Here is a 25507-nt window from a genome sequence, read left to right as displayed (position 1 = left end):
ACTGATACTTCCATGTTTTGGTCCAAAGTACATAAACTCAGTTGTCATCACGAAAATGACTACGGCTATCTCACACATTTTACTACTAAAACTAGAAGACAGAAAGCTAACCTTGAAGTATGAGGAGAGAAGAGAGGGGATCCAATTAGGCCTGGAGTAGGACGAATGAGTGTCCTGATATCTGTATCAGCATTAAGCAAGCATTTGTTTCTGTCTATCAAATGATTGTGCCTCTCTTTCTTCTTCATTCAAGCTTTCTTTCTTCTGGTATGCTTTCTACCTGCACATACTATTAAAAAATATTATCTGAAAATGTTCTCATTTGTTCATGTGTGAAAGTTGTAAAACTATCATTTAAATTGAAACTTTCATATTTCAACAGTTACATATATACCATCATCAAGTGAATTGTATTTTTGTATGCCCCTCTACCCTTATGAGGTTGGCTTATAAGTGAGCTCTACTCTTATTGGGGCTAATGGTGAAGAAATAGAATAGACTGTCATCCTTCTGAGACTAACTCAAAGAAGGTCTCTGTTGACCCACTTTCTTGGCATTTATCTCTACATATATCCTGTTGTAGTTTTAGTACAATCACTTGTAAATTAAGAGCAATGTATGTTCTCAGGGATGTATTCATTGATTTTGTCAGTGTGAGTATAAGTAGCTTCTTATTCAACCCTAGAACACAACATTGCCCACTGATGCAGTGAAGAGACACAGTAAACATGGGGCATACATGGATCCTAGCAGCATGATACATCATGCTGTTTCATGGTATATTTTTATAGAAGTCCTCTCAGAACTCACAGAAAACATTATAGTAATTACCTAGACCAGCAACAGTCACTACTGCCAACATGGCAACAGTGTAGCCATGAAATCATGTGTGAATGAGTGATGCCTTGCACACAGCACTATAATGCCTATGTCACTGGCAGTGAGAATTGTCCAGCACCATTAATCATAGTCTTAGTGAGACACCACTGTGTTCATATGTATGTATTCCAATGCCGGCTGACTGAAGCATCATCATTCACAGGTGACTAATCTTATGTGACCAATAGAATTTCATTTCTAGAAGTAGATGGTAAAAGACACTGTATGCACTTGCACTGGTCAATATCCTTCTCATGCACAAATAACCCAATAAGAAGACAACGGTCTGTATGGGTTCCTCTGTGAACTTCTTTTTATTTTTTGTTTGAATGGTTTCAGGACTCACTTTTCTACAGCCAGGATTTGAGCTCATCCCTGGGAAAAGCAAATTCTCCTTCTCCCATGATATTGCTTGGCTTACTCTTTGATGGAGTCTTAAGCTTCCCTCCCCCAACAAGGGGATCACAGGGCCAGGCTCTCTCCTTAGCTTCATTATCTGACTTTCACAATTAGTGGATTCCTGTTGCTCTTCTTCTCTATGGAACAGAAACTTTTGCTTTGTTTTCCAATTTAGATGATTTTTCATTGTTTAACATAGAGACAACTTCTAGCATGCTACCATACCTGGAAGTCATCTTTAATGTTTACTTGTTCATTTGATTTTTGTTTATATTTTCGTAGTATGGAAGGCCAAACCTAGAACATCATGCTGGTGGCCAGGGGCTGTACCACAGATTACATCTCCAGCCTCTAAGGCTGCAGATTTTTATATTAATATAGTTTGCCAAATCAGCTGAACTCAATACATCTCCCATGTCAGAATGTTTTGGGATTTTTTTTTAATGTATCCACAAATCTCAGATTTAGTGATGTCACTGGGGTTACAAAGCATATTAGGGGAATTCTTCAACTTAACAGTTTAGTGTTGGTTGTTTTGAGCCTATGAGTGGTTCCCAGAAACATTCAAAACACATTGAATAAAATTCCCAAGGTATTAATAGAAATGTTTGCAAAAAAAAAAAAAGTTCTCAGAAGCCTTATCTTTTTAGCAGGTTTTGATGGATAAGCCACCGAAGGGAAACTGCTGAGAAAGGCTGGTGGGTATGTTCTGCACCCTAAAGCAGTGACGGAAGCAATGAGAGCTAACAGGAATTAAGCCTAAGCAGAGAGAGCGCCATCATTCTGCCTTTGCTTTGGTTCGCTGGAGGCCACGGCAGGTTGGGTACACTTGGAGAAAGCATCACCAGCTGGTGTCCTTGAAAGGCTTCCAATTTGCTTCTGGTGGACACAAGTTTCTAGAACCCATCTACAAGGTCTCGAAAGATCAGTGTTTGTTCTTGTAACTCAGCTCAAGGTCACCAAGGACCAGTCTCTTAAGTTGTAGAGATTCTGAGCAGCCAAGAGGGACAGTGTCCAGATTGCAAGATGAGGCAGCAGGAAATACAGAATTGAAGATTAATTCAGTGTAGAATCGATTTTATGGACTACTTACTGGTTCGGGGGTGGTAACCCAGCAGCTCAGAGCTAGACGGTACCTGAGCAATTCTAAGGCAATACTGATGGGGAAACATGCTGTGGGGCCTCTTGCTCTGACCAGATTGAGTCTCAGAATGGAACTCAGCATGGGATCTGAGCCTCAGTCACACATCTGGTGGCCTGGCAGGAGGGATTCCCCAGTGTCAGGAATGGACAGCAACTTCTCCTTGGAATGACTTCAATGTGTGAATCACTTCCCACATTTGCTATTTTATTTCACACACACAAGGATTTCCCAGACTCCTGGGATTTGCTACACCATTCTTAAAATTACAAGACTCTGCAGCTTGAAAGCATCATTCATTGTATTTTTTCAGTGATTAAAAACAAAGTGCAAAAAATGCTGTCTTGGTTATGCTTTTATTGATGCAGAGATGCACCATGATCAAGCAAGTTACAGAAGAAATAGTTTATTTGGGAAGGGCTTAAAGTTTCAGGGTATTTGTCCATGATCGTCATATGGGGAGCAGGGAGGCAGGCATGGCACTGGAGCAGTAGCTGAGAGCTTATGTCAGATCTGTAAGTTGAAAACAAAGAGTAAACAGATAACGGCATGGGCTTTTGGAAACTTGAAGCCCACTGTACTAGCTAGTTTTATGTGTTGACTTGATACAAGCTGGTGCTATCACAGAGAAAAGAGCCTCTCTTGAGGAAATGCCTCCATGAGAAACCAACTGTAAGACATTTTTCTCAATTAGTGATCAAGGGAGGAGGGCCCAGCCTACTGTGGGTGGTGCCATCCCTGGGCTGGTGGTCCCAAGTTTTATAAGAAAGCAAGCTGAGAATGCCTGGGGAAGAAATCCAATAAGCAGCATTCCTCCACGGTCTCTGCATCATCTCCTGCCTCCGAGTTCCTGCCCTGCTTGAGTTCCTGTCCTGGCTTCCTTTGGTGATGAACAGCAATGTGGAAGTGTAAGCTGAGTAAACCCTTTCCTCCCCAACTTGCTTCTTGATCATGATATTTTCTGCCAGAACACGAACACCCGCCCCCACTGACATATCTCCTCTACCAAAGTCACATCTCCGACTCCTAATCAAATAGTTCCACCAACTGGCACCAAGCCAAAGGGGACCACTATCATTCAAGCCACCACAAGTAAGAACTCTGGGAGGTTACTGTTACTGCTGTAACAATGGAGGGCTAATACAGTAGCACAGTACAGTAAAAGTGTACTGTCACACGCTTCAAGAGGTCAGGAGCACACCATGCAGAACACCATCCTGTAGAATATCACACACTTCACATAATAGCTGATGCCTGTGGCTTGAGGCCTCCTGCATTCCTTTGACATTGGCCCTTCATTATTCAAAGCCATTAATTTTGACATTGCCATCTCTCTGGTTCCCATCTGCTCTCCCCAGACCCCCATACCACCTGTACTGACTCATATTATTACAATGGTCCAATGTAGATGTTACAGGATAATCTCCCTATTTCAAGGTCACTTTATAGCAATCTTTACTCCATCCACCAATCTAATATCTCTTTGCCAGGAGCCTATTATATTTACATAGTTAGGAGCATTAGAGTGTAGCAACCTGGTAGGACCTCTCAAAGGACAGCCATGCTAGGCTGTCTGTAAGCACATCACAGCATCAGTAATAGTGCCAGGCATTGGTACTCCACCATAAGATGGATCTGAAGTTGGGCCAGTCATTAGACAGCCTTTCCTTTAGTCTCTTCTCCGATTTTGTCCCTGAAGTTCATTTAGACAGAAACAATTCTGGGTCAGAAATTTTGACTGTGGATTATTAACCCTGTCCTTGCACTTGAGGCCCTGTCTATCTACTGAAGCTGTGCTCTTCAAATCCCCTCTCCCCACTGTTGAGCATTTGGCCAAGGTCACCCCCATTGAGTCCTAAGAGTCTCTCACCTCCCATATCTCTGGTACTTTCTAGAGGGTCTCCCCACTTTTCACCTCCAGAGGGTACATATTTCCATTCATTCTACTGGCCCTCTGGGTTTCTCTCCTGTCCCCTCCATACCTGATCCTGTCCTCCATTTCCTCTCCCTCTCTCTTCTCCCATCCAGGTCCCTCCCTCCCTCTCGTTATGGTGTGTGGATTGTATCCTAGGTATTCTGTACTTTTTGGCTTATATTCACTTATCAGTATATCCATACCATGCATGTCCCTTGTGGTGTGGATTACCTCACTCAGGATGATATTTTCTAGTTCCATTCATTTGCTTCCAAAATCCATGATGTCCTCATTTTTAACAGCTGAGTAGTATTCCATTGTGTAAATGAATCACATATTCTGTATCCATTCTTCAGTTGAAGAACATCTGGGTTGTTTCCAACTTCTGGCTATTACAAATAAGGCTGTTATGAACACAGTGGAGCATGTGACAGATGTAGATACTTACACCCAACCATCAGACTGAAGTTGGGGACTCCTATGTTTGAATTAGGGGAAATATTGAAACAGCTGAAGGGAGAGGGACCCCATAGGAAAACCATCACTCTCAACTAACCTAACCCCTGGGAGTCCCAGTGACTGAACCACCAACCAAGCAGCATACATGGTGTGGTCTGAGGCCCCCAGCACATTTATAGCAGAGGACTGCCTGGTCTGGCCTCAATGGGAGAAGATGTGCCTAACTCTCAAGAGACTTGAGGCCCCAGGAGGAATGCCTGGTGGTGGGGATCACCCTTGTGGAGGCAAGGGGGAGGAGGAGGAGAAACGGGATCAGGAACTGTGGGAGGTGGGACTAGGATGAAGGGCAATAGATGGAATGTAAATAAAAAACAATTCTTAAAAGATAATGTAGCAAAATGTAGCAACCTATAGAAACACTATTCCTTTTTTTTCTAATAATGTTCTACTTAAGCAAGGAATGAACTCAAATGTTTCAAATTGTCTTCAGTGAAATATTTCATGTTGCCTTGAGTTACAACTTTTATTGTATTAGTCTCCCCACTCCTTTCCTTTATATTTCCCCATCCCTCCCACCCCTCTTCTCTCTTTATTTCTCTCTTAAAGCTTTGTTTACTTGGACATAATGAATCAGGTTGGGAGCTCGAGGTTAGAGTATAGGTGGTACCTACTCTCTTATCTAACCTTTTGGGAGCTGTTGATCAATATCCCTCTCCCTTCTGAAACACTTCTTCTCTTACTGCCTGATCAGCTAATGACCAGAAGAAAAGAACATAACTTTGTGTACAATATTAAATGTGTGTGGTGGCTGGGAGTGACAGCAAATGTAAGCTTACTGGTATAAGTTAGTAGAGGATAATTCTACATATTTTCTCATTGTCAGGCTACTGCATTGTCTGAGCCCTTGTATAAGAATGTATAAGAACTCTTGTGAGAATTCTGCCACTTTCTGAGAATATCTATCCCAATTATTTATTCTGGAACTGGGGAAATGACCACAGGATATGTTCAGGGACCCACTGGACCTACTGTGAGTTGGATATCAGTCAAAACTCCATTAATCACTTGTCCTTCATAAGCCCCTACTTTAACTGGAGGCCACAGTGTTCTTGGGATCTCCCGGGATTAGTGTGAATTCAGAGTCAGTATGCAATAATTCCCAGAAAGTCTGATTATTTCCTTTCCCCCAGTGTACAGTTACCCTTGAAAAAGGCCGTAGGTCCCTCTGGGGAAGAACTGGAGAAACACTAACAGCAAAACTTTTAGGTGTCTGATCAAGATCCTACCTCAGGGGAACCTGGTCAACCCTTCACCCAAGGGCTTCTGGGTCTGCAAACTGGCTCAAGTCTGGAAATTGATTCACTGGCTGAGACTGCCTTTTGCCACGATCCAATGTGGTCTTTCTTTAGTTTGTTTGAGAATTTTTCTGCTTGCTTATACAGATCAAACAGATATGCAGTAGGTTTCCTATCTGTTTCACGCCAGGAAACACCATAACTGATTAGCCAATACCAAAGGTCCATACAAGTCATGTCATTATAAATTTCACATCTCCTATGCTGACCATTACAGGCTAGGATATTATTAACATTGTTAAGTCTACGCTGGCTGCCCATTATAATAACTACGATCACCTCTTCTCTGGTGATTCAGTGCTGCCGTCTGGCCCTTGCTACCTCGGGACCCAATTAAACTCACTGCATTTAATTCACTCAATTGAGCAGCAGCATCTCCAACCCTAAGGTCTGGCACAAGGAAAAGCGCAAGAACAAAACCCTTCAAATACCACTGGACTCCTAAGAATTTCACTGAGGTAAATGGTCCTTGAAATTTTGGTTGGATTTATTTCCCATCCTGTGATACACATATGTGTTACCAACGAGTAAAAAGTGGTTGCTACTTTCTGCTCACTTGGTCCAATTTAATTAAGTTAAATCCTTATACTTAAAATTAAATAATTAATTAGAAGGAATTAAATTCATGGACAGTTTTAAGATTATTATTCCATAACCCTTTGATCTATTCTGACAAACTGAAAGTAATTAGTAAGCAATAGGGTTTTACTTAGTATTGATAACCATGGACTCATTTGCTATGACTGTATATCCTGGTATAATAAGGAAAGCTAGTGTTTGTGGTCTCTTACTATGTTCTAACATCCTTTCTAGTGCCGAATGGAGCCAAACCCACCTTTAAAAAGTTATTAAGTAGGTAATGATATAACAATCTTGATGCAGAAACTGAAGCACACCAAAATTAAGTTTCCCAGAGACACAGCTGTGCATGACGGGAGCTCATCAGAGCCAGGAAGACGGGGCAGAGTACAAGCTTGTAACCACTTTGCTATGGTACCCACATAATGAACATGAAGAAATCTACCTTTAATCAATGGCTCTGCTTTATGAAATTTTAGTTACTTATGGTTCAACATTTCCACTTAGTGGAAAATTGCATAAATAGCCCATGAGCTTTTAATAGTGTGAACTGGGAATAACATTCACTATTCTGGAAATTATCTCTAGGGTCAACAAGTCCATACTACATATACATGCCACTTGCTCATTAGTTACTTAGCAGATGCCCCATTTGTCCCATCAACTACTGTCACCACCTAGTTGTAAGATAGTCATGGGTACTATCTTTTGCACTAGCTTTTGCACATTGTTTTTGCTTTTACTAATTAATTCATGTATTCACTCTACAGCCTGATCACAGGCCCCCTCCCTCCTCTCCGCCAAATCCCACTCTCATAATAACACATTCCACCATTTCTCTCTCCCCTTCTTCTTAGAGAAGGGGAGGCCCCTCGTGGGTACCAAACCACCCTGGCACATGAAGTTGAATCGGGACTAAGCTCATCCTCTCCTACCAAGATTAGACAAGGCATCCCAGACAGCTATGGGGAAGAAATGCAAAGGCTGGCAGCAGAGTCAGAGACAGCCCCTGCTCCAATTTTTACCACATGAAGACCAGAACATGCTAGACATCTGCTTCATATATGTAGGAGGTTTGGTCCAGCCCTGCATGCTCTTTGGTTGGTAGTTTACTCTCTGTGAGCCCCCATGGACCCAGATTAATTTACTCCATAGGTTTTCTTGTGGTATCTGTAACCTCTCGGGCTCCCTAATGCGTCCCCTCTCTCTTCAACAAGACTCCCTGAGATCCACCTATTGTTTGGCTATGGGTCTCTACATCTGTTTCCATCAGCTGCTGGATGAAGCCTCTCAGAGGCTGATGTCTTGAAGCATAGCAGAGTATCATTAATAGTGTCAGGAACTGGCTCTCTACCAAGGTGTGGGTCTCTAGTTGGGCCAGTCATTGGTTGGTCATTCCCTCAATCTGCTTCATTTTTATCCCTGGACAAACTTTGGATTGAAGGTTTGTTTTGTGTGTTCGTTGGCGTCTCCTCCCTCAGCTGGGAATCCTGCCTGACTACAGGGAGTGAACACTTCAGGACACTTTCCATATCTCCAGCTGCTGGTAGTCTCAGCTAAGATCACCCCTATAAACTCCTGGGAGCTTCTCTATTCCCAGAGATGCCCCCCCACTGATTTTTGTTCTCCTTCCCAGCCTTCTCCCCACACTGATCACCATGCCAGTCCCCTCTGCACCTCCTCTCCCACACCATTCCCTCCCCCATCTACCTCCCATGTCTATTTTATTTCCCCTTCTGAGTGAGATTTGAGCATCCTCCCTTGGGCCCTCCTTGTTACATAGCTTCTTTGGATCTATGAATTGTAGCATGGTTATCCTGTACTTCATGGATAATATCCACTTATGAGTACATACCATTTGTGTCTTTCTGGGTCTTGGTTGCTTCAATCTGAATGATATTTACTAGTTCCATCCATTTGCCTACAAATTTCATGATGTCCTTGTTTTTAATAACTGAATAGAACTCCACTGTGTACATGTACCACGTTTGTTTGTTTTTTTTTTAATCCATTCTTCAGTCGAGAGAAATATATGTTGTTTTCAGTTTCTGGCTATTACAAATAAGGCTGCTATGAACATAGTTGAACAAATGTCCTTGTGGTATAGTGGAGCATCTTTTGGGTATATGCCCAGGAGTGATGGAGCTGGGTTATGAGGTAGGAATATTCCCAATTTTCTGAGAAACCACCAAAGTGGTTTCCAAAGTGGTTGTACAAGTTTGCACTCTAAACAGCAATGGGGGAGTGTTCCTCTTGCTCTGCATCCTTGCCAGCATAAACTGTACTTGAGGCTTTTTTTTTTTAATCTTAGCCATTCTGACTGGTGTTGGATTTCAGAGTTGTTTTGATTTGCACATCCCTGATTACTAAGGATGTTAAACATTGCTTAAAGTGCTCTGGGACTTTCAGGATTCATGTGTTGAGAATTCTCTGTTTAGTTCTGTAACCCCTCTTTAAATTGGGTTATTTGGTTTGCCAGTGTTTAATTTCTTGAATTCTGTATGTATTTTGGATGTTAGCCCTCTGTCAGACGTAGGATTTGTGAGGATCTTTTCCCATTCTGTAGGCTACCATTTGTTTCTATTGAGTGTCCTTTGCCTTACAGAAGCTTTTCAGTTTCACGAAGTCCCATTTATTAATTGTTGGTTAGTGTCTAGCTATTGCTGATCTGTTCAGGAAGTTGTCTCATGTACCAATGTGTAACTATTCCGTACTTACTCTTCTATTAGATTTAGTGTACTTGGTTTTATGTAGAGGCTTTTTATTCACTTAAACTTGAGTTTTGTACAGGGTGATGAATATGGATGCATTTGCATTCTTCTACATGCAGACATCTAGATAAAACAGCATTATTTGTTGGAGATGCTTTCTTTTTTATCCATTGTATGGTTTTGGCTTCTTTGTCAGAAAACAATTGTTCATAGGTCTTCAGTTGTAGTCCTTTGATCAACCTGTCTATTTTTATTCCAGTAACATGCAGGTTTTACTACTACTGGTCCATAGTACCGCTTGAATCAAGAATGGTGATATCTCCAAAAGTTCTTTTATTGTACAGGATGATTTTTTTCTATCCTGACTTTATATTTTTCCATGTGAAGTGGAGAATTGCTCGTTAAAGTTCTGTAAAGAATTACGTTGAAATTTTTATGGTAATTGCATTGATTCTGTAGATTGCTTTAAGTAAAATGGACATTTTCGCTATGTTAATCCTGCCAATCCATGAGCATGGGAGATCTCTTCTGGGATCTTTTATTTCTTTCTTCAAAGACTTGAAGTTCTTGTCATACAGTTCTTTCACTTACTTGGTTAGAGTTACACCAAGGTTTTTTATATTATTTGTGCCTATTTTGAAAGATGTTGTTTCTCAAATTTCTTTCTCAGACCATTTATCATTCTGTGTAAACAAGGGCTACTGGTTTTTTTCTTAGTTAATTTTGTATCCAACCACATTGTTAAAGGTGTTTAACAAATGTCGGAATTCTAGTGTAGATTTCTTTTTTTTAGGTCAGTTGTTAATACTATCATATTATTTGTGAACTGTGATACTTTGATTTCTTCCTTTCTAATTCCTATCCACTTGGTCTTCTTTAGTTTGTCTTATTGCCCTAGTTAGAACCTCAAATACTATATTGAGTGGAGAGGGAGAGTAGGCAGCCTTGTCCCTGATTTTAGTGGAATTGTTTTAGGTTTCTCTCCGTTTAATTTAATCTTGGCTATTGGCTTGCTATATATTCCCTTTCTTGTGGTTAGGTATGGGCCTTGCATCCCTGGTTTTGACAAGATTTTTAGCACGAATAGGTGTTAGATTTTGTGGAAGGTCTTTTCAGCATCTAATGTGATGACCATGAAGTGTTTTTCTTTGAATTTACTTATATGGTAGATTACATTGATGGATTTTTGTATGTTATCCATCCCCGTATCCCTGGGATGAAGCTTACTGGATGACGATGGATGATTTTTTTTTTTATGTGTTCTTGGGTTTGACTTGTGAGTATTTTGCTGAATATCTTTGCATAAACGTTTGTAAGAGAAATTGGTCTGAAATTCTCTTTCTTTTTTGAGTCTTTGTGTGGTTTAGGTATCAGAGTGATTCTTTCCATAACTAATTTATGAATTAATCATTACCATACGTAGATAAGTTCAGAAAAAAATGTATGTAGAAGGATAACTGCTACGGAGGCACAGATAACTGCTGGAGTCTTAGGATTAAGGGTGACCAGGACTGTAAATTACTCTGCCTTTGAAGAATTTACAACACATTGCTTTTGTCACCTGGATCTAGGAACAACAGTCTATTTAAAAACTAGACAGTTTTACTCTGTTTGTTGTTGTTGTTTGTTTGTCTTGTTGTTGTTGTTGGTTGATTGGGTTTTTTATTTTGTTTTGTTTTTTTTTTGTTGCAATCATTACTCAAACAACATCAATATCAGTATGAATGTCATTTACTTCGCTTTCCTGTTCTGTGTTGGTTCCTCTGTCTTCAGGATAATGTGTTATACATCAAAAGTTTCAATATTTTCTCCTTAGAAATGTCTGGCAATGTGAGTCACTTAGATGGACACACTCATTTGTGGCTTACACAAACATACACATATACACACACACATAAACACACATACACACTTCAGTGCATGCACACAAAAGAGGGCCAGCCTAGCACTTACTGTTCTTCTTTAACTAAGGGAATTAGATGGAATTAATAGAAGATACTAGTTCATTTTTGTCCTCTAGTTCCGTGTCCTGATACACTGTATCAAGGGTTTTGTATCACAACATACTGCTATTTAACTAAGGGAATGGCCCTTGCCTTGGACTAGGCAAAGAAGTAGCTGTCAGAATCTCAGTCTTAGGGAAAAGCTTAGAAATGTGCTGATAGTCGAGACAAAACTCTTTTCTTTGTATGTCTGATGCGTCTCTTTCTTCTTCTCCTCCTAGCCCCCAACCTGACTTCCACCTCTTTTATTCTTTTCCTTTTGTTATTATTTTACTAAGCCAACCTACAGAGTAGTGTAATGGGTTTCATGATGGCATTTTCTTGAGTCATTATTCTTTGTTGTAATGAATATCCCAGCTTCCCTGCCATCCCCATCCCTGCCATCCCCATCCCTGCCATCCCCATCCCTGCCATCCCCATCCCTGCCATCCCCATCCCTGCCATCCCCATCCCTGCCATCCCCATCCCTGCCATCCCCTCTAGATGATCCATTCCATCTACTCAACTAGGTAACCTTCTTCTTAGATCATGATTCCCCTCACACTCTCATTTCCTGCCTGATATTTTGCCCTCTCCTTTCATGAGCCTCTTTCTAGTTTCATTACACACATGCACACACAGACATGTATACACACTCATAGACAAGCATGCACACATGGACTATACACACGTACATGCAACTGCATATTTGTAGTCTTAAATTTAGATCCCACATATAAGAAAATATGATATTATTGATATTTATCTCTTTGAATCTGGTTTATTGTGTTTAATTTCATCTCCTCCAGTTATAACCATTTTCCTGAAAAATATCGCTTCTTTTTTGCCAGGGGCTGAATAAAATCCTACTCTATGTGTGTGTGTGTGTGTGTGTGTGTGTGTGTGTGTGTGTGTGTGATCATGGTGAACCTGTAGGTGGGAACTGATTTCTAGCCACTGCGAATAGTGAAGCAATAGTCATGTATATGCAAGAATCTATATGGTGTGTCGATGTAGATTGTTTAAATTTGCATACAAGAATTTGATAGTTAGGACATGTGGTTTTCTATTTTCAGTGTTCTGGAAATCCTAATGCTGATTTCCATAGTGTCTGCACCAATCTATACCCCTGTTGGCTATGTCTGAGCCTTCGTTACCCACATCTTTATGATGTAAGCTGTTTGTTTCCCTGTTGATCCTCATTCTGACTGAAATGAGATGGAATCTCAGAGCAGTTATAAACTGCACTTTCCTGATGCCTGAGGATGCCAAACACTTTGTCAAGTATTTTCAAGTATGTTGTTTTCCATTTGTGTTTCTTCTTTGAAGCTGTTTACTTGCCTTATTGATCCATTTATTGATCAGAAGATTGATTTTTAATGTTAATTAATTTTAATTAATTTTAATTAATGCTTAATTTTTGTAGTTCTTTTTATATTCTAGGTATGAGTCCCCTCTCAAGTATGTAGCTGGCAAAGGTTCCTCCCTTATTTTGTAGCTATCATTTGCCTAGTAATGTCTTCCTGATGCACTGCAGAAGCCTTTTAATTCCATGGAGCCTATTTTTCAATATCTGGCATTGTCTCCTGTCCCTTTCAGGCTATTCTCAGGATTGCCTTGCCTGCTCTTGTGTCTCGAATTGGTGTTTTGCCTTTGCTGCTCTGAGCATCTTTGGGGTTTCAGGTCTTATTTTTAAGGCCCTTTATCTCTTATGAATGGACTTTGTAAAAGTTAAAGGCATGTACCAGATTCTCTTCTGCTGTAGCTGGATTGCCAGTTTTCCCAGCACCATTTGTTGAAACTCAGTGGCTGTTCCTCTGTATCTTTATTTTTAGCTACATTCCATTTGTCCTCAAGCGCATTTTCAAAGCAGTTCCATGCTTTTCTCTTCCTGTGGCTCTGCTGTTTAGTTTGAGATCAGATATTTTCCCACCTCTAGCATTACTCTCTCTGTTTATGGTCGTATGGGATGGTCTTTGAGCCTCTATATGAGTTTTAATTGTTTTTATAGTTCTGTGAAGTGTTGTGGAGGTTTTGATGAGGTTTCCATGGTATTTGTAGATTGCTGTCAGTGATACAGCCATTTCCCCAGTATTCATTCCTCCAGCACAATCACACTGAGCGACAGGACTCTTACCATCCTCTGTGTTCTCTCCTGTTGCTCCCTGCAGTGATCCTAACTGTTGTCATACAGGTACTTCACCTCCTTGGTAAATTTATCCCTAGGAATTTTTCTTAGAACTAGTGTGGACAGGATATTTTTCTTGACTTTTCCTCTAGTTAGTTTGTTATCAGTATGCAGAAAAGTCTCTTGTTTTTATACATTATTTTTATCCTGTTAGATAAAAGTGTTTATCAGTAATACAGATTTTCTGCTGAAAACATTAAGGTGTTTTAAGCATAGGGCCATGTTGCTTCCAAATAGGTATGATTTTACTTTTACTTTCTTATTTGTATCCCTTGTAAAAATTTCTTTTTTCTTGTTGTTATAGGAAAATCTTCAAATAATATATTGAAGGAGAGTAAAAACTACGGACATCTTTATGTCATACTAGATTTCGGAGATATCGTCACAGTTTTCCCCTATTAGGTATATGTTGGATTTGGTTTTGTTCCACATATTTCTACTGTGTTGAATTTTTATCCCTTTTATTTCTAGGTTCTTCAGTTTTATCATGAAGGGATGCTCAACTTTGTTGCATCTTCCCACATTTATTGAAAGGACTGAGTGATTCTGTCCTTTAGTTCTGCCAGGGTTCCTATTCTGTCTTTAAACAAATAAGGCTATGGGAATGTGGTTCTTTCGTTTGTCTGTGTGCCCATTTCTCATTCTTCTGACATTAGCTGCCTTAGCTTACTGAAGTCCACTTCCTGGCACTGATTCTACTGATTTTGTCTATAGCTTATTTATATTTTATCTACCTGGACATTTAGAAAGATTAATGGGCTCATCTGAGTAAATAACTATTCATAGCCACTCATGCTAGAAGAAAACTTGGATCGTTGGTTTCCCTATAACAGAAGACAGAGATGGAATATTTAAATCACTATATTCTATAAAACATAGGCTGGATACAAGAACTCTGCACGGAACAGATAGGCAGAAAGGAGAAAGGTTTAGAGACGATTTTCCTAAGTAGATGATTTTGAGCTTAAAGGTCGAAGATTGGGAGAGAATATCAGATAAAGAAATAAAACAGAGTAAAGGATGCTTCCTGAAGAGAAATATCAGCAATGAAAACTGCTAAAAGGGTCTGCACTGTGACTGTATAATACTGAAGCAGAGGAGTGGAGGCTGCAGCATCTTGAGAACACACAGCCATTTAGACCTCACAGGTGGCCTTCACCCTACATGATTTACAAGCAAGTCATAGCTACTATAAGCAATTTATAATCAGCGGTTTGTTGAAGGCCATCGGCCACAGTCGACCAGGTTCACCTGAAAGAGAGGCTGGGAATGGAAGAGGGACAGGAGGGCAGGAAGAGATGAAGCCAGGACAAAGGTTTCTGATCAAGGCTCAATGCTTTAATGTTCAGCTTCTAATTTAAAGGGGATAACCCACCCCCACCCCCAGAGTTCCTTTTTGCTTCAGCCAGCTGGGGGTGAGCGGAAACTATCCTGCTGGAGGTGAGAGGAATCCACACTTACTGGGGGGGGGGGGGGGCAGAGATGTCAAGGCAACCTCAGCAGGCAGTCTATTCTCAGCTTGTGTAACAGGCTGGCCTCCTTGCCTCCAAGCCAAGGCAGGCAATGCCTCCAGAGTCCTATTGTTTGGTCTATTGTGGTAAACAAAGTCTCTCAGGCCCGCTCAAGGCTGGGGGAAGAGCACAGTGGTTTATTAAAGAAAATTAGATAAGACTTGCAAATTGAAGGTATAAACCATGTATTAAACAACTAGAAAGTTTCTACAGGAGACCAAAGTAAAAAGGTCACTTAATTGTAACCAATCACATCCATTTTCTGTTTTTCATATATATACATATACACATGCACACAGAGAGAGAGAGAGAGAGAGAGAGAGAGAGAGAGAGAGAGAGAGAGGGAGAGAGAGAGGGAGAGAGAGAGAGACAGAGACAGAGAGATAGAGAGAGACAGAGAGAGAGAGACAGATTTTGTGTTTCCTAAGTGGAGTTCTAATTTCTGTGCAAATAAATTCTTTATGTTTTTAGTTTGCTTTCAGTTTACCTTTTTAACATTTATCATAATCTTAGACCTTTCCAATTAAAGAAGATAAAGTCAACTTGTTTAAGTTAAACAATGCTAGAAACATTATATGCAATCAGCCATGAAATAAAATCTCCTTGATTTCAATTTCCATGATGCTGAAATGGAATATACTACTTCCCTGACTTCCAAGCTAAGATCTTTATTACTGTTTTACTGTGTTAAAACTACTCCCCATAAAAGAATATTTTTGTCTTTAATATAGTACACTGGAATTAGAAAAGAAATGGAGATAGTGGTTAGTTTCTAAATTTCACGTCCCTTCCTCTTTTCAGCTACAACCACTGGATAATTAACTTCGGATCTGTCTTCTATCTTCTGTAACTATGAATTAGGATGACTAATGGTATTAATGTTGGTCAGCCCCTTTCTTCTGTATGTCAACATATCCATCAATTTATTATTATGGCACACACATACTTTGTTGTTTTTCCAAATGACATTTTAGAGATATTCCTACAGGGTTAAAGAAATGGCTCAGTCATAGAGTTTGATATGTAAATCCAAGGACCAGAAGATCCATGGAAGCCATTGGCCACCTAGGCAAATTGTTGAGCTCTCATTTCAGTGTATTAGACAGAAATATCACTTGATATTGATCTTTGGTGTCTACATTCATGTGTACACAGACAAACACAGACATAGACACACACACACACACACATGATATTTTAAAGAAAATATTCAAGGTGTATTTCTTCCTGTCTTCTCTACATTCAGTACTTATACGCAAAGTGGTCCTGTTTCCTTTCTCTCTTCATTTCCTCCTCTTCTCTCATGAGTTTCTCCCTACTGCAGCAATTCCACATCTGTGTGCTTTATACCCCCTGGAAGGTGATGTTGATCATATATCTTTAAATCAACTTGATATGCCAAGGTCTGTTCAAAGCCAACACTCAGGGATACTAACCTCATGAGTGCTAATAATGTATTCAAATCCATAGAGACACTTAGTAGCTCATAGCATATAAAAGCATGCACAGGCAGGCCCGCTCGGCAACATTTCTAAGATGAGAAGCAGCCATGTGATCAATGTTTCATAGAATTGATAACAGTTTGAGAAAACAAGTACAAGGGCCATCTGCCTGGCTCCTTCCTTTCAAAGAGCATATGCTATCAGGCACCAGAGCTTTTAGTTTATGTCCAAAGACCAGGAGACAGCACGTGTTCAGGAGCCTGGGGCACCCTCCACCTGCACACTCCTGGGTCACTGCTATGTTGGTTTACACTACCACAAGGAACGTGTTTCTGTAATGTACTGGGAGTTGAGAAATGAAGCTAATTACGTTTGTTAACATTTCCAAATCTTAGCATAATCTGTTTTTCATGTACCCTACTTTAATATTAACTGCATTTTACTTTTCCTGTTTAACCAACATGTTTCTGTTTTTACCATTTGGATATACAAACATACATAATCATACTTTTTTGTCTGACATTGTATTTTTCACATATACACATATTTAATTGCAGCACGTGATAGTATAATGGGTTATAAGAGAAACCCAATATAAAATAGATTGGTAGCCCACATGAGAATACACTGCCTTTCAGAAAAGGAAACTTTGGAAAGCATTGTTCACTGAGATGAGGCATTGGCTGTTATATTTAAAATAAGAGATTATATTGTTAGCTGCCATAGGGCGTAAGTGTGACTTTTATTTGCCTGAATAATTCTTTCTGATATTTACTGCCTCAGTCAGCTAACCTAGGCCTAGTACTGGAAGCTTCTAGCCTCTGTATAATCTCATCTAGGCCTAGAATGCTTTCAGACTCTGGGGCTTATTGCTGAATAAGGTCACCCTTTCTAATTCTTTCTGAGCTCAGTCTGGTTCAACTCAGATGTTCTGGCTCAACTCCTTTCCACACAAACTGATACAATCTGGCTTTTCTCTCGACCTCTGCTTGACTGCAAACTAACTCTAGCAATCTTTTGTAATCTTCTAGCTTCTTTTGATTCTCTTGCTAGTTCTGTTTTTACCTATGTCTAGCTGTAGCTGTCTCCGTAAAACTAGCCCAGCAAAACTGCCTCCTTTTCCCTCTCTGTGCTGCTCCACTCTCCCTGCCTCCTTTTCCCTCTCTGTGCTGCTCCACTCTCCCTGCCTCCTTTTCCCTCTCTGTGCTGCTCCACTCTCCCTGCCTCCTTTTCCCTCTCTGTGCTGCTCCACTTTCCCTCCCAACTCTACTGTGTTGCTCTCCATGAACTCTACTATGTTCCTGTTCTGTACTTTCTTCCTCCTGTGCTGTCTCTCTCTTAAGTAGTTTCACTTTCCTCTCTTTTTTCATGAGAGTTGGGCATATCCTCTCCTGTCCAATCTTTCTCTGATTTATCACTTTGTCTGCCACTCAATTACACATCACTTTCAACCCTAAGTGCTTCCTTCTCCAAACTAACTTTACCTTCATTGTTTGGGATTAAAGGTGTGTGTTAAGGGCACATCTGTCTTTCAGCCAGAGGGTTGAAGGTGTGGGCTAAGGACTGAACTACACCCTAATTAGAAAAAGGTTCAAATACCTTTAACAATAAGGAATTTCTTGAGGCCCACCTCTAACCTCAATCTGGGTGAACATTATGTACTGCCTGAGTTACATAGTTGTCAAAACCAAAGACTTGCTTTTACTGACAGATCTTGTGGTGTATTTGTGATGCATGTGTGACTCTGTCATCATCTTTAACTCTGGCTTAACAAGGAAGTATAAAATGAAGTGGTCAAAATAACCCTCGCTCTGTAAGCAAGCCTCATGAATTTCTATGGGAGAGAGTTGACTGATAAATGTAAAATACCCTGCAAATCCCTTCAGTGAGTATGATTCAAAACAATTATTTTTTTAACACTTCCAGTATTGTAACAGTTAAACTATTTTTATTTAGCCATATATTATGTAAGGTATATGTACATTAATGTATATAGTCATTCCCAAGTTGAAGGTCTAACGATTTAAGCACTTAACCTCAGAGCTCACCTCAGTGTCCTTGGAAGTCCAATTCAGTGGTCTATTGTACTACACGGATGCATTAGACATACACACAGCATTAGGACATTCAGTTAATATTTCTTTTCCTTACTATAGTTCATGAAAGATTTCTTCCTGCTTTAGCAGTTCAGAGTCCTGCCTGCTGTAAAGATCGGTAACGGTTTTGAAAAGTCTGAACGCAGCTTTCCTTATGCTGGAAACATTTCTGAAAACATCTTCCTCTTTGGGGGTATTACACACTGGAGTTCTCAGTAGTGTGTAATTGCTGTTTCTTCTCTTGCCGCCATCATTGTGAGTGATGACAGTGCTTTGTGATAGGCTGAGTCTCGACACTCCATTCCTCCTCTTTCCTAGCTGTTTTTATCCTTCTTGAGAACATCACTTTCCTCTATCCTCTACTACCGAGTAACCCAGCATCACAGATGAAGAAAGTCAACAGTCTTTATAGCACATCTACTTTCTAAAAAGATATGTCATTCGTGTGTATACATATATAACGTAGGTGATGTGTCTGTATATTTGTAAGAGGGAGACAGACAGAAAAGAGGTGGTGGAGAAAGACACAGACACACACATTGAGAGAGAGAGAGAGAGAGAGAGAGAGAGAGAGAGAGAGAGAGAGAGGGAAACAACAGAGAGACAGAGAGACAGAAAGACAGAGAGAGACAGGAGAGACAGAAAATGGATGGATGGATGGATGGATGGATGGATGGATGGATGGATGAATATTGTTTCAGGAATCTCTAGATGTCTCAATCTAGGATACTTACATCTTTTACACACAGTACTCAGTATTTGCATATAGACTGTGCACATTCTACATACACCTTAAATCACCTGCAGATCATAGCACCCAATACAATGCAAATGCTATGTAAACAATTTAAGATGGTTACGCTGGTTACATCTGGACTCAATGTTTACAGATGCTTTTTCATGTCATAATTCCTTAACCAATATAGAATAAATATAGCACTATATATAGTACTGTTAACAAAAACCATGATTCATATTTTTTTCTTTCTTTCTCAGTTTTCGTGTGTGTGATATCTGTATACATGTTTACATGTGGGGCACCTGTGTGTGAGGGAGGAAATGCACATGGTTGTACATGACTGTCAAAGCCCAAGGTCATTACTAGAAGTCACATTTGGATGTTTGTTTATATCACCCACAGAAGCAATGCATCTCAGTCAGACTCAGAGCTCAGAAATGTGGCCACTTGTGCTAGCCAGTGTGACGTGGAGACCCCTGTCTGTGACTTACGATGCTGGACTAACAGGTAGTCACCATGCTCCCCTGAAAATTTCCATATGTTCTGGGCATCTGAACTCCCACGCTCATTTGTGCATAGCGAGCACTTCATTCACTGAGCCATCTCCCCAGCCTTTTACTAGTATTTCTGATCTAAAGATGGTTCAGTAAACAGAAGTAGAACTCAAAGGTATGGAGAAAGTATCTGTGTGTACGTGACCCATATCACCCACAGACATGGTGGGTTTTTTTTCTCTCTAAACAGTCAGAGTTCAATAAAATATAATATGTTAATATATTTCCCCATAAACAAAGCTAAGCTGAGTATGTCCAAGTAAATCTTAGAAATCTAATGAAGTAAAACAAATCCAGGTGAGGCAGGATTACTGTAAAAGTATGATCTTCATTACTAATATAGCTTTTGATTGGTCGTTGCCACAGGGCTGGCCAAGAAAGCCATACATCAGATGATTTGTGTGTAGTAATGCAGAGAGTCAGCAATTCAACTTGGATTAACATCTCCGTGTGTGTTTATGGCCATGAGATGTCAGAACGCCTTGAGCTTTCCTTAGTCTCTTCCTTGCACATAATCAAACCCTTGCTGAAGAAACTAAACCATCATAGAAGTTTCATTTTTACTCGTGTATCCTGCTGTTTTCTTGTATCTTTCATGCATGCACAAGAGCAACCAACCACACACACACACATAGGTACATGCTTGATTTCTTTATACCATATTGGTTCCTGTTGCTACTACATATTGTACACTCACATCTAATAATTTGGAGCTAGGAAGCAAAGATGAAGAGAACATATAGATAGCCTTTGTCTTTTGGGGTCTGTGTTACCTCACTAATATAATCTTTTCTAGGTCTATCCATTTACCTGAAAAGTTCATGGCCTTTCCTCAGAACGAGTTGAAACTTTCCATGTTAGGAAGTCTCTATCATTTTACATCTAACTTGATTGAATTTCTAATTTTTTTTTTGTTTGCAAAGATAAAACTTGAAATTTATGGTAAGTGTACTAGGAGAAATATTATTTTATATCACTTCACTGTAGGTTTACGTAATAATTTATTGGATTATTTTGTTTTAGTCTTGAAGATACAAAATGGGATTTAGCCTCAGCTTAAGGAGATACCGAACAATGGCAAAAAGACATTCATTCCGTTTGTGAGTCGTGAACAATGGGGATTAGCTGCTATGGTTTTACACGAACACGCACATGTATGCGCATGTGTGCACACACACATATGCAGGCCTACACACACGTATGTGCACACTGTGGGTGGGGGTGGTAAAAGAAAAGTTGAGGAAAGGCACACTTCGCCCTGCAAGAGGACAGGAAGGCATTGCTCTGTTGACTAAAAGCATGCATTAAGAGCTCAGAAGTCGGAGGCCGGAGACTAATGGAAGCAAGTGCTGTGTTCATTTGTCTGCTTCCTTGTTTCCAATTTTTCCTCCCAGATTGCTACAGTCAATCATGGAGGGCAATCTGAAGCACAGAGAAGCCTGACCATGTGCTTTGCTTCACAATGTGTTGAGTCTAAATGCTGGCACTAGGTTTGGATCTAGCATGCTTAAAATGATGGCCACGTCATGCTCCACTGGGCCCCCAGCATCTGTTCCTCACTTTGATCTAATTGTTGTCTTTGCTGGCCCACTGTGCTCATTTTTAGGCTCCTCTGTGTTTCTTCCTAGACTATTTCTCTGAATTGTACTCCAGAGAGAACAGATTAGCACCACTGCACACTGTTGCACTTCCTGGTTGCTGTTGGCTGCATTTCTCTCACAAGGAAGCTAGTTCAAGTCACATTTTACCTATCTTTCCTCCTTTGGAGCTGTTGAGGAATTGAAGTCTCTGTAAAGCATTCTTTGATTCCGTGTTTTTCTGAGAGATAGAAGAAAAGTTGAATTGGAAAGTAAATCTTTGTCCTAACTTTCAGATTTTATAGATGGGGCATAGACCATTGGACGAAACGTTATATAGAACTTTCTATACCTTCCTACTTTACATTGTCTTCAAGATAATATAAAATGCTGTGGTTAAACGCGTCATTTTAGATTTGTGGATAGTATTCCCAAATACAGGCCAAGATTCTTTGTTGTAAGAGTAATGTCTTAAGTAAATCTTGACTGAGTGTGGTAAAATATCAATACTAGATTTTACCCAACAGCTGAGTGTCTACGAATTAAAATCTTGGGCCAATCCTCTGCTTGTAAACTGGGTGACCATAAGCCTTCACTGGGTGTGAATTCCTCCATATTTGGGGCAGTTTGAGCCAATTGTTCTAATTCTAATAAGTCTCAGTCCTAGAGAATCAGTTTCTATGTAATTATTCCATATAACTCAGTCCAGAACCCAAGTGCATCTTTATACTCAATATAAGACATCTGTGTTGGGCATGTGGAGCAAACAACCGTGTCTAGAATCAAGATTCCCAACTTGCATCATGAGAAGAAAACTTCTCAGGAAGTGTTTGTCACACATAAGCTGTGTCTTCTTTCTTATTCTCTACCCTAGCCCTGCCTCACGTGATAAAAGATGGGAACACTGTGCTGATATTCAAAGTTATTGTGAGCCACCTAGTATCTAGAGCTGATAGGACCAAAGGAAGGCAGGGTGATATGTAGGAAATAGCTTCAACTTCTGGATTTTATATTCTCTGAAGCACACATATTTCAGAAAATTTGAGAGAGGAAGGCCTCCCCTGGGAATGGTAGACAGTAGACAACATCCAAGAGCCAAAATAGTTGAAGCAACATACAAAGCAAAAATACAGAGTGGAAATTGAAATTTGGTTGAATCCCAAAAGAATTTAGTCTTCTCTTTGACAAAACCATCTAGGGGTTGGGGAGGTATGTATGCTCATTCATTCACAACGTTATTAGTATCTAAGGACACAATTAATGATTTCCTTGGGAATTGATATGTGTTCTTCAATGGGAGGTCTGAATGCAGGCTGTCATGCTTGCTATGTTAGAATGCTTTTCAATTTCATTTTCTCACTGAATCTAGTCTTTGGCATATCATATACCTACTGCTTATTCTCACCCTGTATAGCACTTGACACAATGTAAATGCTATGCGAATAGTTTATTAGACGATTGTTTATAGAACTATAGCATTAAAAACGTGTGCAGTTGAGTATAGATACAACCATCATAGTGCTAACCATGCAGCATTTGTTAGGAACAAAATGCTTTTGATAGATGCATTTGATCTAAGGTCAGTTCAGGATATAGATGCTCATCCTCTGAAAGACCAGTGGAAATGGCATTGTTGAAGGTGATTGGCCACAGACTCCTACTGCATGATACCTTTGTATATCTCTTGGAGTTTTTCCTCTTTCTTGACTATCCAAAGAATTGAGTGCTCCTTTGATATTTGTTCAGAAGCAGAGCAAGTGGGTGAGTGCGTGTACTTCATCCACTTTGTTCCGCATCTGTAGCCTGCATTTATTCTTCCCCTGGTATTTCAAAAACCAGCCAGCAGCATTAGGCCATAGTACTTTGAATCAAAATATCAGTCCCTAAGTCTGTTGAAAGTATTCTGCTTCCAATATTCTTGAAAATAAGAAAGGGGGGGGTGGGGCGGGGGGAAAGGTGGCTTGTGCCTAATGGCTAGGCCGTTGTGATCTGTGGATTCAGCTCTCTTGTTCAGCTCTGGGGTGATTAATTGCACTGACGCCTTGGGCAGTGTTCCCTTGTCTTGCTGTCAGTAAACATTTTATCTTCAATGGCTGCATTTGAATTCTGCAAAAACTATTATTTTGGGAATGTAAGGTAAAGCTAGATGTTTTGTTTGTTTTGAATATTCTGCCTTTGCTCCTTAGGTATTTGTTTAAATGGAAATCACAAATCTTTTAAACACCGATGGCTCCAAGAGAGGTGAATAGTCTTTTGTGTAAAACCAAGTCCAGAGGTTAATGCTGTGTGCAGGCCCAGCTGCAGTCTTTCTTTCTTTCCCAGATTTCTTCAGTGTAACTATACAAGGCAGCCATCATCAGCCTCAACCTCACACACTTTTCTCAGCTCACTGTATGAGTACTGACAAGTTTTATTTAATGACACTCTGTCCCCATCAGTCACTCTAGTGCCAGGCTATCGCTCATACAGAAGTTTAACTGAAGATGCTCAATTTGCACACTCACAATTTCAGAGGGATGAACTAAGACAGAGCATAATGGAGAAAACTTTGAAGCTCCACAGATGCCTTCCTCCCCCTGGGAGGTTTCCAGGGCTCACAAAGCAGTAGACAAGATGCTTCCCCAGTGACAAAGTAGCTACTCTAGTCCCTAGAGGGACTCTTGGCTTGACTGACACAGAAAATCCTATTTCAGTTTATAATCTTTTTGGTTCTAGGTGCCCCTAAGAGCCCACAGACAACCAGGCATCTGAGACCGAAAAGCTGTGGGACAGAGACTGGAACAGTACATTGAGTGATGCCTCCTCTGGCCATCCAAAACTACCTGTAGAGGCTTAGATGCCTCAGAAATAATGGATGCTCTAGGCATAAAATTGTAGTAAATCATGTGTAAATTGTGCAGCTCATGATGGTCTTGAACTTGTTCTGTAGCTGCACTCTGCTCTCCTGATTCTCCTGCCGAATCCACCGAATGCTGAGATTTTAGCCCTGCTTTGAACTGATGGCACCAGATAATCTTTTAATTTTATTTTGTCTAGCAAATAACCGTGTTTGAAATTCTCTGTTTTCACTGAATTCCAAGGGTGCTAAGCTTTTGAGAGTGAGACCTGCAGTTCTTAGAGACTTGAAAAGTTCTTGGCAAATTCTGGGACTTTCTGAGGAGTCTGTATTGAGTCGGTTGTCTGACGTTGGTAACTAGAGATGGACTCCTGGGCAGAGGTTGGGGCTTCTATGGGCAAGCTCTATGTCATTGCCCACTCTCTCTCCTCCAGGGATAACGTTCCCCCAAAAGTCAAGTTCGTAGACTAAGTGAACATGACAAATATTCTAGCATGAAATGTTACATAAGCCACATCTGGAGAACCTTCTTAAGACAAAAGCAAGCAATTTAAAAGACAAATATATGAAGATTTTAAAAGAGAAAGACATTCTCTCTGTCTCTCTATGTGTCAGTGTCTCCCCCTGCCCCTGTGTGTGTTTGTGTGTGTATGTGTGTGTGTATGTCCATCTGTCTGTGTGTCTGTCTCTCCCCCTGCCCCTGTGTGTGTTTGTGTGTGTGTGTGTTTGTGTGTGTGTGTGTTTGTGTGTGTGTGTGTGTGTGTGTATGTCCATCTGTCTGTGTGTCTGTCTGTCAATCTTGAGTTTTCCTGGAAGCTGTGAATATTTACCGTCCTTTTCACTTTTGTGTTTCTATGTAGTGTTACATGATTTACCATTTTGGTTTAACTGTCTCCTGAGCCCTTTTAAACTTTACATTAATAAGTTCATCACATGGTTTTATAGTCTCTCTTGACTAGAAGTGGAGAGACATCTGCTTGTCTTGACATATGTATTGTGTCTGTGTGTGTATGTGTGATTGTGTGTTTATGTCTATATTTGTGTATGTGTGTGTATGTGTGTGACTGTGTGAATGTGTGCATGTGTGTATGTGTGTATATGTATGTATTTGTGTGAGTGTTGCGTGTTTATCTGTGTGTATGTG

This window comes from Grammomys surdaster, unplaced genomic scaffold (assembly GCF_004785775.1).
Source record: "Grammomys surdaster isolate TR1022 unplaced genomic scaffold, NIH_TR_1.0 132, whole genome shotgun sequence".
In the NCBI taxonomy this organism is placed as follows: Eukaryota; Metazoa; Chordata; class Mammalia; order Rodentia; family Muridae; genus Grammomys; species Grammomys surdaster.
This window is presented reverse-complemented; position numbering follows the sequence as displayed.